This window comes from Heterocephalus glaber, unplaced genomic scaffold, assembly GCF_053883595.1.
Source record: "Heterocephalus glaber isolate CG9 unplaced genomic scaffold, H.glaber_assembly_v1.0 deba00001175, whole genome shotgun sequence".
Taxonomy (NCBI): Eukaryota; Metazoa; Chordata; class Mammalia; order Rodentia; family Bathyergidae; genus Heterocephalus; species Heterocephalus glaber.
The window spans coordinates 2,088,801-2,102,035 of record NW_028258207.1 but is presented as its reverse complement, the minus strand read 5'-3'; the positions used below and the strand labels follow the sequence as shown (position 1 = coordinate 2,102,035).

Here is a 13,235-nt window from a genome sequence, read left to right as displayed (position 1 = left end):
GCAGCTGTGAGAGTTAAGCCAAAGGTGCACTGGAGAACCCAGGATGAGGGTGCAGTCAGGAACATGGAACACCTGCAGAAAGCCACGCACCCAAACATGTCACCCTCATCTGATCGGGAAGGAAACATCAGGAAAACTTAAATCGAGGGACATTCTATAAGATATCAGCTCAGTCATCCTCCAAACTGTCAGCTCATACCAAACGAAAAAAAGAAAAATTGTGAAAACATCAGTCAAGGGGCGTCTGAGGGATGCAACAATGCAATGCAATGTGGCAGCCCGGACGGGACAGCAGATTGTTGTGGAGAGCAAGTGGTGAAGGTGGATCTTAGTTAGTAATCGTACATCACTATTTGCTCACTCCTTGTACAGGATGTACTAGACTAATGGATGACATTCATAAAAGGAAATGGCGGAACTGGGTGGCCATCTTAATTGTATATAAATCTAAAACTCGTACTATATATAAGCTGTACTATGAGTTGTTGTTGTTTTGGCATTTTTGGTTTTTCTGTCTTTTGGTACCGGGGATTGAACTCAGGACCTTGTGCTGGTGAGGCAGGCATGGTGCCACTGAGCTAAATCCCCGGCCCTTCAAGCTCTGTTATGTACACATAGCCACTCCTCAAATGATTGTGAACTGCACAATAAAAATAAACAGCACTGTAAACTGCAGGCCTACTTTCCAACACTGAATCTCCCACCCTCAGCCATGATAGAACCCGAAATGTATTCCTAAACCTCAACCAAATCGCAACAAAAACTGCAACCCAAACTGCACCTTGCCCCTTGGTCCTAAGCCACTTCCTCACCCTAACTGTAGCGAAACTTTGAGGATGTGGCCTCACTTCCTCGGTATTAGAACCCAACGAAACTGGGTGCCCTTCTGAAGCTGTCTCCCATCCTGACCCCTTGGAGGGAGACAGAGAAGAGGGGAGGATGAGCTGTTGCCGTTTTCCCGCTTTCCGAAGGTCTAGCCACAGAAAGGACCACAATCCGAGCCTTTTCCGACCTTGGCTCGGCTCTGGCCTCAGATGTGTCCAGCTAATGTTCAGGAGGAACCCACATGTGAGAGAGGCAGCCCAGTGCCCGTCCTGGCCGTCAGCGCCAGCCGTGACCTCTCATGGGCAGTGCTTCCCCTCGCGCTCAGGGTATGTAAGGGGCCTGCTTGGACAGGGGCAGGCTGTGAGGTGTCAGAGCTCTGTCCCACCGCCCCGACCCCCGCAGCCCCCACTTCATGGCTGGAAGTACAGCAAACATTGCGGACTGCTAGGGTGCAGATTGTTTTGGACTGCTTTGCTTGGAGCCCAGCCCCGAGCGCTCAGGTGCACGGAGTCTCGTGCCTGCCTCGCTCAGAAAGGATCATCAGGGTGAAGTGGAAACCCATGTTAGCATTAGCCTAGTGGGATAAAGTCAGCCAATTCTAGGACAGTCACAGAGGGCTTGGGGTGGGGTCAGCTTTCCTCTACACCGAGGCACGGAGGACCACACAAGACATGACGCTGTCTCAGAGAGGCAGGGTGGAAGAAAAGCCCGGGCCTCTGACTCTGCTGCTCACTCGTCTCTCCCCAGCGCCACCTCTCCCATTTTGGAAACCTGGTCGGAATGGCACCATCCACCGGACATTCCCCAAATCAAGATCAAAAGGGCCGGCTTGCAAGTGAACTCACCTGGAGCGGACATGGAGCCTCCCTTGTGCCTTCCCCTTGCTCAGGTGGAATATCTAGAGCCCCACGAGGCCGAAACAGATGGTGAGGGCCACAGCAGTCCGGAAGGCTTTCATGGCTTTTGGTTGGGCATTGGAATCCCCCAAATGGCCAGGATGTCTTTTCTATGCTCCGCAGGGAACTGGCAAGTGACTGACACTGCTGAGCTTTCCTCCTCCTAGCTCCGGCTCCACGTCCAGAACGCCATGGGCCTGCTCTGCAGCCAGAGCCAGCACCAGAGAAAGAGCCTCCTCTGGAGACAGGAGAGAAGCAGAAGCCAGCTCCACAGCACTCCTGCCTCTCTGCTGCCGCTGACGAGGACAGGTCCTTGCAGAAGGTGCTCTTAGCCTTCTCTCCCAAGCTGCTGGCAGAGCAGCTGACCTTGATGGATGTGGTGAGCAGCTGAGCTCTGTGGGGTGGGGGGGGGGGGGGGGGGGGGGGGGGGGGGGGCCGGCCGGCCAGCCGGCCAGCCAGCCAGCCAGCCAGCCATCCTTCTCGCACTGATCTCCTCAGGCCTGACATTCCCAGTTTACCAGATCAAAGTTCCTTCTTCTACCAACTGCATCGCCTATACTTGTCTCTCAGCCCCAAGCCACTCCTGTCCTTGGGTGGAGGTACACAGTAGAAACAGTGCACTCCCATGCCCGCTTCACACAGTGACCGTGATGTCCACTGCGATTGGACAATTGGGAAACAGGGCGGGGACTCAGACCAACTAGCAGAGGAGGGTGTGCACTGAGGTGCATGCAGGACCATGTGTCACCGTGCCATCATGCCAGGAGACCTGGCCAGCCTTATCACTTTGTAGGCATTTGAGATTCATGGGTTCTACAGCAGACAGCCACACAGCCCCCAGTCATAGCTGTCCCAGGAAATGTGCCACTGACCTGGGCAAAGGAGCAGAGGGCAGGTGAGGTTGGAAAGAAGACAATACCTCAGAGTGAGCGGGACGGAGATGCCTGCTCGTGCTGGAGGTTTGGGAGGATGGGCACGGGGAAAATGCCACTGATTTTCACGTCAGTGCTAGGTCCTAGGTCATAAGTTGGACATCACTAGTGGGCAGTGGAGAGAAACCAGCCATTTGCAGAAGTCTCCGTCCATATCTGCAGCTTCCTGATGTCCAGCTCAGGCCACGGCCACCTGCCTGTGGATGGCTGAAGCCATCGACTCTCTGGGGTGGGTTCTGCCCGTGGGATGCAGTCTTCCTCCACAGGAGCTGTTCAAGAATGTGGTGCCCTGGGACTGCCTGGGCTCCATCTGGACCCGGAGACACAAAAAGGGCAAAGAACCTCTGGCGCCCACCGTTTGGGCCTCTATCACACATTTTAATCACGTGGCCAACTGCACGATCACCTCCTGCTTTGGGGGTCCCAGCACGAGGGCTGGAGGCAGGGCCAGGGTGGTGGAGCACTGGATCCGCGTGGCCAAGCTAAGTGGTAAGAGGGCGCTGGCAATTGCATCCGGACATCTCCAATCTGCCTCTTTTCCTCCGTCAGCTCTTGGGACTCTAGGCTCTTTTCTAAGATGTTCCATGATCCCTAGTGCCTCCTTGTCATGGGGACCCTGACCTCGACTCATAGGTCCTGTGGTGTGGTGGGTGCTGTCATGTGATCTAAGCTTCTTTGCGTTTCACTAAAATCCTCCTCCCCGAAAGCCTATTTAATAAATGGTGTTGGAACAACTGGATTTCAAGCTGCCAAAGAGTCAAACTAGACCCATACCTATCACCGTGCACTAAACTAGCCCCATCTCAGGGCTTGCCGGTGTCCACCCTCGCGTGGCCGCGAGGCGGAAAGGGGCTCCTCTGCAGGCGGGACCCGGTGCTTCCTGGGGCCCGGCCAGGCCAGGCTGGAACCCCCCGTGTGTGGCCTCGGACCCCGCACCTCAAGGACCACGGTCACCGCACAGGCTCGGGTGCGCCTTGCTGGCCGCGCAGGCTCGCTGCGTGCTCTGCCCTTCGGCACCCAGGGGAGCCAGGAGCTTCCGGGGCGCAGAAGCCCAGCAGAGGCGGCCCCCCTACAGGCCTCCTCCCGGACCAGGACAGCGGGGACACTGCCACGCAGAGGACCCCGTGGAAGCCAGGAGAGCGGCTCAGAGCGCGGGCGAACAGGAAGGGAGGAAGCCGGGACCAGTGCGGCCCAGAATTCACTCTCCCTGTCAGCTCAGCGCAGCCACCGGGGTCCCTGAGAGGCCTTCCTGACAAGGAAGGAAGCGCCTGTCGCAGGAAGCAGAAGGCCCCGGGCCACAGGAAGGCAGAGCGCCAGGGCGGCGAACAGCTCACTTGAGACCCCCCTGTGCCACTGCCCAGCTCAGCTCAGGCGCCCAGCGGAGCCCTCGGGGCAAGGATCCCAGCGGGGCGTCACTGTGGCCCCAGGAACAAACCCTCAGATAACCGGGAAAGGGCAGGGTCCTCCTAGGCAGAGGAGTAAGGAGTGCTTGTTGGAGATGCTCTGCCCTCTGGGGAGCCCAGGTCCCCGCCCTCGCCCTGAGCTGGGCCAGGCCAGCATTCTCTCAGTTTTCCTGGAAGCTAAACCTCTTCCAAACTAAAGTTAATCAAGAAATTTAAAGACCTACATTTAACAAGCAAAAGTTCAGGGTGTGATATCTAAGGTCACTACGGAAAAACCAGAGACCAGATACATCACTCCTAACTGCAAGACAAAAGGAAAAGTCAGGTGTGGTGGTGCTTCCCAGCAATCTCAGATCTGGGACGCTGAGCAAGACCTATGCACTCTCTTTCTCTCTCTCTCTCTCTCTCTCTCTCTGGAAAAGAAACAGTGAGGTGAATTACTTCTGAAGAAATAACGAAAAGCTTCAAGCCTACTTAGAGGAAGCAAGACAGAGAGGAAGACAGAATAAGGTGGTAGAAATAAGCACGAATATAGGAACATATTCTCTTTCCCCTGGCAACCTGAGCGCGTGATCTCAGCGCAGGGCTCTGCTGCCCTCCGGTGGCCGCTCGGTGTCACTGCATGCCCCGCCTGCTCTGGTCCCAGGAGGAGAGAGCTCCAGCTTGGGAAGCTGATCTGCAGGGATGCGCGCCCCTCCTCCTGCCCCCAAGGTCACCCTCCCATCCCTCTCCCTTGGGGACAGTTTAGAGCTACCTGTCCGCAGAGCCTCACGCACTCACAAGCCGCCTCTGGGAGGTGATTGCCTCATGGGCGTGGTACACCTGGGTTGTCAGGAGGTGGGATCTGGGCTGAGAGAAATCGCCTGGTTCGGGGCCTGGAAGCCTTCATCTCGCTGCCTCTGCTCCCTGGACTCTGCTTTCTGTCTGCCAGACCCCTCTGCCATGCCGCGCTGCCTTCGAGCTGCTGACTAGGGACTGAAACCTCTCCCAAGTGCGAGCCGAGATAAACCTCTCCTGGGTTAACTTGTGTGTGTCCGGTAGCGTGTCTCGGTGACCAAGTCACTCCCCTCGAGGTCTTGCCCTTGACACCTGCATGGCACGTGAGTGACACCTCTCGGGGGCAGGTCCAACCTTGGCTCTTGGGGAGGTTCTGGAGACGCGGTGGGGCAGCCCCCGGTGAGTCCTGGACGGGTCTAGGCCCCTGCCCCAGGTGTGTGGTCAAAAACAGTCGGGTGTGTGGGTGCAGGCGTGGCTCTGCCTGTGTCCGACGCTCTCCACAAGGCCCCGGCAGCTTCCCGGCCGCACCTGTGCCCACCTCAGCCACACTAGAGCTCCTGACCTGGCAAGACCCGTGGGGTCCTGATCCTTCCACGAGCTCTAGAAAGGCTCGATCGGTCTCTGGGAGGGCCTGACTCCCCTGCTGCTCAGCCACCACACAGCGCCCAGTCATGTCCTGTCCTCGTGGGATTTCTTCCCCAGCTAGCAAGGGCGGTCCATTGTGACCTCACTCGTGTGTAGGGCTGTCTTAGTCTGCAAGCTGCAGTCCTTCTGCCCCAAGACCTCTGCTGCTTTGCTGATCTCAAGACACTGACAGTATTGCTTGCTGTCTGCTCAGGGCCTGGTCGTCTCCATGGCAAAAGTCTTTGGCCATTCATACCCGTGTCCATGCGTTGCCTCGACCTTTCTCTTCCGCCGTAGCAAGTGTCCTAGCAGAGGTTCTTCAGCCTTAGTCAGCCCCCTTTAGCTTGCTCCTTTTCTTCCTCGTAGGCACAACAGGCATTGGGCTCTCCCGTCCCAACAGCAGCATATGCATCCTTTGCAACTGGAATAAATTTTAAAGTGATTTTTTTAATCATGTCACCCGTAATTCATCTGTTATGGCCGAATTTGGGACCCATATCATTTAACCATATTTCAGGCTAAAAGTAAGAAATAAATTTGAAAGCCTTAAGTAACAAAAAGCTGGTTTGTTTGTTCAATTCTGACATCTGACTTCAGGAAGGATTAAAAAACTTCCGGCATTCACTGTGCTGTTCTCCTTCCTCAGACCTGGCTCCACTTCTGGGTTCTTAGGCATACCTTCCCTTATCTATTCCAGGCTTCCCTCGGGCCGTAGCGGCTCTCAGATGATTTCCCAAGATGAGAAGCCTCTCATTTCCATCATTTCAAATAACATTCTTCACGTCTGTTCTGATTGGGTTTGTGTAAAGGATTTAGTCATAACCAACCCGTATAACCATGGAAATGACTATCCTCATTGGGTTTAATCCAAACAAAATCCCCTCCCAAATGTACACAATGGAGGTCTTGGGTTGAAGGTGGAGGTGTTCTCCCAAAATAAGCTGCGATGTTCCTACAGCTGTGCGTGACAAAAAGTGTCTGTTACAGGGTTCCAACTGTCCCTGGGCATAAACGTACACATCCCATCCTCTTCCTCAGACATTACGTTGCCTACATCCTCACCCAATACAGTCCCAGCTTCCATTCTTTGTTGCATTTCTAATTCAAACATTTAGGTGTGAAACACATGTCACGTGCACACATCCCTGACATCCACACCTGATTCAGTCTGAGATCACCTAAGCTGAAATAGCCCTCATAGCCACACTGTTCTTGATTATCACTATTCAATGCTTCTGTGAAATTCATATCTCCTGCTGATGCCGGTACAAGTGACCAAAAGAGAAATGAGGAAAGAAACACAGTTCAGAAACCCGTCTGTGCACTCATTCCACAGTTATAAATACTTCAAGGACCAAACTACTACTGCAAACAAAACAGGGTGTCGGAGCAAAACATTAAAATAAAGACTCATCATCAGTACTAACTCCCATTCTGTCCATCATAATGTGCATTACTGAAAAGAGAATTGTCTTCAATAAATTGTAAGGTTTTATGCTCTAAATATTTCATAGATTTCTTATAACACTTCTAGATCACTTATCAGAAATTGCATCCTTTTATGGAAACTACAGGTTATGGATTCTATCTGGATTCTATCTGGATTCCATCTCAAGCCCCTTGCACCCAGAGGTGAGGGCTTCCAGAGGGTGACTGGGTGATGGGGGTGCTACGCCAGGCTTGGTGTCAGGATGTGGGCCTGGTTGGAAGAGGTGGGTCAGCGCGGGTGTGACCTGGGAGGGTGTATCTTGCTCCCTGGCCCACACTTTACCAGGTGCCTCCTGGCCTCCACCAGGCAAGCAGCATTTCTATCAATGTGCACCTCTGACATGCCATCCTGCCATCCTGGAACTAGCTAACTATGAACTGAAATGTGAGCTGAAACAGACCTCTCTTCCCTTAATGTGTAGTGCTGAGTATTGTGTTCAGGGACAAGAAAGTGGGTGATACAGATGTTGGTACAAGAAGTCCGGTCACTGCAGCGACTGTACCTCACCAGGTGGTTCAGAGGCCTGTGGAAGTGGTCCACAGCAGTTTGGAAAGGTTTGGAGGTGCCAGCTGGGGAAGCAGCCCTAGAATGCTATCATCTGAGCTTGATGGAAGATTCTGGTCCGAGCTCAGAAGACCAGAGTGCAGAGAGATTGCAGATGAGAAAGGCCAGACTTAGGAGGTTTCCGTTGAGAAGAAGGATGCCAGTGGCAGCTGGATCCAGGCCATGTGTGTTGTGCTCCAGCAGAAAATATGGCTGTATTGTGTTCATGTCCTGAGATTTGTGTGAGACTGATACTAAGGGTGGAAGAATCATTCATCTGATGGAGAAAATATCAAGGTAGCCTAAATAGCAGGCCATAGCATGGGTGCTGCTTGCTACTTTGAGCCAGGTTTGTGCTGAAAATGAGGAGCAAAAGCCCATTTAAAAACTTTTCAGTCCCCCCACCCCCCCAAAGAAAGGCCTGTAAAGATGGAGCAATGGACAGCCTGGTGGATCAAAGATTAGCATTAAGAAGAATCCAAGTACTTTACAATAGGACAATGGAAAAGATGCCCTGAAGACATATAAGGAACCCACAAGGCCCAACCTTTCCGAGGCTCACAGTTGCAAAAGGGAAAGACTTTGTTTTGAGAGGAGAGCCCCAGGGCACCCTGCTTGAGAAGGGCCACCTCGGCGGGTTCCCTGGGATTCATTCAGTTCACGGTGCTCAGCCATCCAGGCCCATGGATGCTTCTGCAGCCATGATGCACAAGGGCCTAAGGACTGCTTGGAGCCAGTGGTAGAACTTTGTGTCATCTACAGGGTGCTGTTTTCACAGGTATGCAGAACGCAAGAGTTGAGTCAGGAAGGCTTCCACCCAAATTTCCAAAGAAGGCCTGGCGGGCCAGGCTGGGTGTCCCTGAGAGGGCAGTGCATGCAGCTGTGAGAGTTAAGCCAAAGGTGCACTGGAGAACCCAGGATGAGGGTGCAGTCAGGAACATGGAACACCTGCAGAAAGCCACGCACCCAAACATGTCACCCTCATCTGATCGGGAAGGAAACATCAGGAAAACTTAAATCGAGGGACATTCTATAAGATATCAGCTCAGTCATCCTCCAAACTGTCAGCTCATACCAAACGAAAAAAAGAAAAATTGTGAAAACATCAGTCAAGGGGCGTCTGAGGGATGCAACAATGCAATGCAATGTGGCAGCCCGGACGGGACAGCAGATTGTTGTGGAGAGCAAGTGGTGAAGGTGGATCTTAGTTAGTAATCGTACATCACTATTTGCTCACTCCTTGTACAGGATGTACTAGACTAATGGATGACATTCATAAAAGGAAATGGCGGAACTGGGTGGCCATCTTAATTGTATATAAATCTAAAACTCGTACTATATATAAGCTGTACTATGAGTTGTTGTTGTTTTGGCATTTTTGGTTTTTCTGTCTTTTGGTACCGGGGATTGAACTCAGGACCTTGTGCTGGTGAGGCAGGCATGGTGCCACTGAGCTATAATCCCCGGCCCTTCAAGCTCTGTTATGTACACATAGCCACTCCTCAAATGATTGTGAACTGCACAATAAAAATAAACAGCACTGTAAACTGCAGGCCTACTTTCTAACACTGAATCTCCCACCCTCAGCCATGATAGAACCCGAAATGTATTCCTAAACCTCAACCAAATCGCAACAAAAACTGCAACCCAAACTGCACCTTGCCCCTTGGTCCTAAGCCACTTCCTCACCCTAACTGTAGCGAAACTTTGAGGATGCGGCCTCACTTCCTCGGTATTAGAACCCAACGAAACTGGGTGCCCTTCTGAAGCTGTCTCCCATCCTGACCCCTTGGAGGGAGACAGAGAAGAGGGGAGGATGAGCTGTTGCCGTTTTCCCGCTTTCCGAAGGTCTAGCCACAGAAAGGACCACAATCCGAGCCTTTTCTGACCTTGGCTCGGCTCTGGCCGCAGATGTGTCCAGCTAATGTTCAGGAGGAACCCACATGTGAGAGAGGCAGCCCAGTGCCCGTCCTGGCCGTCAGCGCCAGCCGTGACCTCTCATGGGCAGTGCTTCCCCTCGCGCTCAGGGTATGTAAGGGGCCTGCTTGGACAGGGGCAGGCTGTGAGGTGTCAGAGCTCTGTCCCACCGCCCCGACCCCCGCAGCCCCCACTTCATGGCTGGAAGTACAGCAAACATTGCGGACTGCTAGGGTGCAGATTGTTTTGGACTGCTTTGCTTGGAGCCCAGCCCCGAGCGCTCAGGTGCACGGAGTCTCGTGCCTGCCTCGCTCAGAAAGGATCATCAGGGTGAAGTGGAAACCCATGTTAGCATTAGCCTAGTGGGATAAAGTCAGCCAATTCTAGGACAGTCACAGAGGGCTTGGGGTGGGGTCAGCTTTCCTCTACACCGAGGCACGGAGGACCACACAAGACATGACGCTGTCTCAGAGAGGCAGGGTGGAAGAAAAGCCCGGGCCTCTGACTCTGCTGCTCACTCGTCTCTCCCCAGCGCCACCTCTCCCATTTTGGAAACCTGGTCGGAATGGCACCATCCACCGGACATTCCCCAAATCAAGATCAAAAGGGCCGGCTTGCAAGTGAACTCACCTGGAGCGGACATGGAGCCTCCCTTGTGCCTTCCCCTTGCTCAGGTGGAATATCTAGAGCCCCACGAGGCCGAAACAGATGGTGAGGGCCACAGCAGTCCGGAAGGCTTTCATGGCTTTTGGTTGGGCATTGGAATCCCCCAAATGGCCAGGATGTTCTTTTCTATGCTCCGCAGGGAACTGGCAAGTGGACTGAAACCATGAGCTAAAATAAATCTTTCCTCCTTTGTTTTTCTCAGGAATTTTGTTGGGATGGGAAGCCAACTAACATCAATGGTAAGGTGACGTAAGGCCAGTAGGAAAGTCACAAAGTCAGCTCTGAATGGAAGAATCCAGACAAGAGGGCATGTTTTCCCAATGAACAGTCTGTGTCATGTGGCAGACACTGAAACAAAAGTGGCATATCCATGGCTGGAGATACATGAAACACACAGCCATCTGGAGAAGCTGCTCCCTGCTCTTTGACCTTGATGGATCTGGGAACACTGATTGCAGGTTGGAGGGTGGGATGAGTGGGGTGGAATGGAGGATGGGCAAAGATCCGGTTCATGCAGCTCACATTTCAGGTATAAGCCAGGGATCCTTCCAAACTGCTCCGAGGAGCTGACATTCCCAGCACACCCAGAATCAAAGTGCCTTCTTTACCAACTGCATGCCTGAGGACTGCAGTGAAGAACACCCGGGAAGGAACACACCGGACAAGTTGGAAAATAAAACAGACCTTTATTAGTCTGGCCAGATGGCACTCCCAAAGCAAAATAGCTTAGAGAGGCAGCTGGCTCAGAGTCCGAGGCTGTTTTTATAGGGGGTTGAGGGGGAAGTTAACATATAGAATTAAAGAAAAGGGGACAAAGGTTAGTGGTCGACTGTCACGTATTGATGGTCAGCAGACATTTGCAGCTCATTCTAAAAATTGTGGTGCCCAGAACATCAGTTCTGGGCAAACAAGGAGTTGAGTAGTTTACTTTGGGACTTTAGGTCTGTTACAGATTTTTATCTAGTGTCCCAAAACTAACAAGCATCTTTATCCATTAACTCACATTTAATCACAATGGGGCTGGAGAAAAGGAGCAAAGGTTATGCAGTCCCACAAGGGATCTAGAATACACGATAAGCATTTTTATAACATTTATAATGACACTTCATATTGTTATTGTATGTCACACAATGATACTTTTATTCTACATTTTTAGGCTGTAATATGATGGTGAGACCTGTGAAGGGAGGAGTTATACCAGGAGAAGAGGACCAGGAGTACCAGGGATGGGGGGCCAGTTTCCAGGTTGAAATGCAGAGGCCAGGGTGGGCTAAATGCACAGTAAGGTCCTCACAGTGCAGTATCTTCCTCCTATGCTTTCTACCCCAAATCCTAAAGGGAAGCAGGTCAGGAAAGTTCCAGAATCAACAAATGAGTATTAGGTAAGTTGTTCCTAGAGAGGTAACAGGAGAGATCAAATCACCCTGAGAGGGGAGATCAAACCAGAAACAAACCTGTTTAACTTTACTGTTCCCATCTGCCCTGCAGAGAAGAGGAGACTAAAGCAAGCAAGTGGAAAGAAATGATTTCCTGTGGGGCTGCTTCAGGTCACTGGTAGGGTTAGGAGGTCAGCACCTCCCAGTTGGCTGGGAGGGGCTGTGAAATGATTTCATGCTTTCAAGATGTTCAAGAGAGGCTACTTGAGAAGGAGGTGGAGTGAAGCCAGGGTGGGGTGGGAGCATTTTAACAAGAACAAGAGGAAAATGTTTATAATGGTTAATTTTTAATTCAGAACATCCTTTCAGAACAGCATCTCCTTTCATTGTGTGACTATATACTGCTACTTTAACTGAAGGACATGCTTATTGGTTTGATTTTCTAAGAACTAATATGCTAGTTGAATATCTGTTTCCATGGGATTGTTTACATCAGGGGTTTCCAAAGGGGAAGGAAGCAGCTTGTTTCCCAGGGACATTTGACAGCTTTGGGAGTTTGGGGAGAAGTGCTACTGGCATCTAGTGGTTAGAGGCCAGAGGTACTGCTCTGTGTCCTGCAACACACAAGGCTGACCCCATGACACTGGATGATGCTGTCCGAAATAGACGTGTGGGTGTTGAGAAGCCACGGGGTTCCCATCTTTTATTTTTTTGCCAAATTCTCGTAACTTTTCTCAAATGCATCATTTGAATTGAGGGGGAAATATTCTTATTGATTGATGGTCAACTATGGAGGAATCAGAATCACCTGTATGCTTGAAAAACAACAGCTGTGTGAACTAAGGTGTACCTCAGAGGTAGAGCCCTTGCCTTGCAGGCACAAGCTCTCCATTCAATCCCAGAACTGCAGAAAAACAAACAAACACAAAGATACTGGTATTTAAGCCACCCCAGACCAATTAGATGAGGCCACTTGGTCTTGGGTCCAAAAGCATTACTTTTTTTTTAATTATTTTTTTTTCTTTCCAGGTCTTTCCTTTTTTAATTTTCCTCTGATTTCTATGTTTTATTAGTACATATTTGCAGTATGGAGCTCTGCATTTAAAAATTACTAATAATCTTCAGTATTGAGCAACACTGGCTTACATGATGTAAAACAAGAGATCAGAATCACCTAGCGTTGATCTATCCTATTGGCTTTAAAGTATGTGAAAACAAAAAAATATACCTCCACCACTTCAGTGAGAATATCACAGTTACCATTGCTCCACAGCTTCCTGGGCTGGCTCATATTTTGTGAAAAGAATCTTCCTGGGGATGTGTGCACTGGCACATGCCTGAGGTTTTATATTTGATTCTAATGTGATGAGGGCCTTTTGTGTCATCCACCCTGGGATGCTGGCACTGGTTCACAGTGGTCCTGTGTTCACCTCATTCTGAGGGAGGCAGGGACAGCTTGGAGTCCCACACAATGTTTTTGCTTGACAGATCCTATGCCTTCAGCATTGCTAAGAAGCAGTCCTTCTGGGTAAAACTAACAAATATGTCAAGAGGATCAGAATAACATATACACACACACACGCACACACATACTTTTGACATTACAGTGGGATGGGGAGAGATGCCATTAAGATGTGTTAAGCAATTAGATCACCTAGGAGTGTATGCATAGTTTTTGTGTGTGGCTTACAAGGTACAAATCTGACACTCTACTGCTAGCTCACCCCTCAGCTGCAGTGTGGCCTCCAAAGAAACACTGGTAAAATAACCACAATTCTCCACAACAT

General features: G+C 51.1%; 1 long non-coding RNA gene across 3 annotated transcripts in view; it reads right to left on the bottom strand.

Moving 5' to 3' along the window:
* Positions 1–10,170, bottom strand: part of LOC147828254 (uncharacterized) — a 58,328-nt gene extending 48,158 nt beyond the window's left edge. The window contains exons 1-2 of one of the 3 annotated variants that reach the window (XR_015451103.1): positions 10,037–10,170; positions 4,811–5,878 (exon numbers count right to left, since the gene is read on the bottom strand). This is a non-coding gene — a long non-coding RNA (uncharacterized LOC147828254). Of the gene's footprint in view, positions 1–1,670; positions 1,895–4,810; positions 7,619–10,036 lie in introns of those variants that run through there. The other 2 variants (XR_015451102.1, XR_015451104.1) reach the window with 2 other exon arrangements.
* Positions 10,171–13,235: the final 3,065 nt, after the last annotated feature.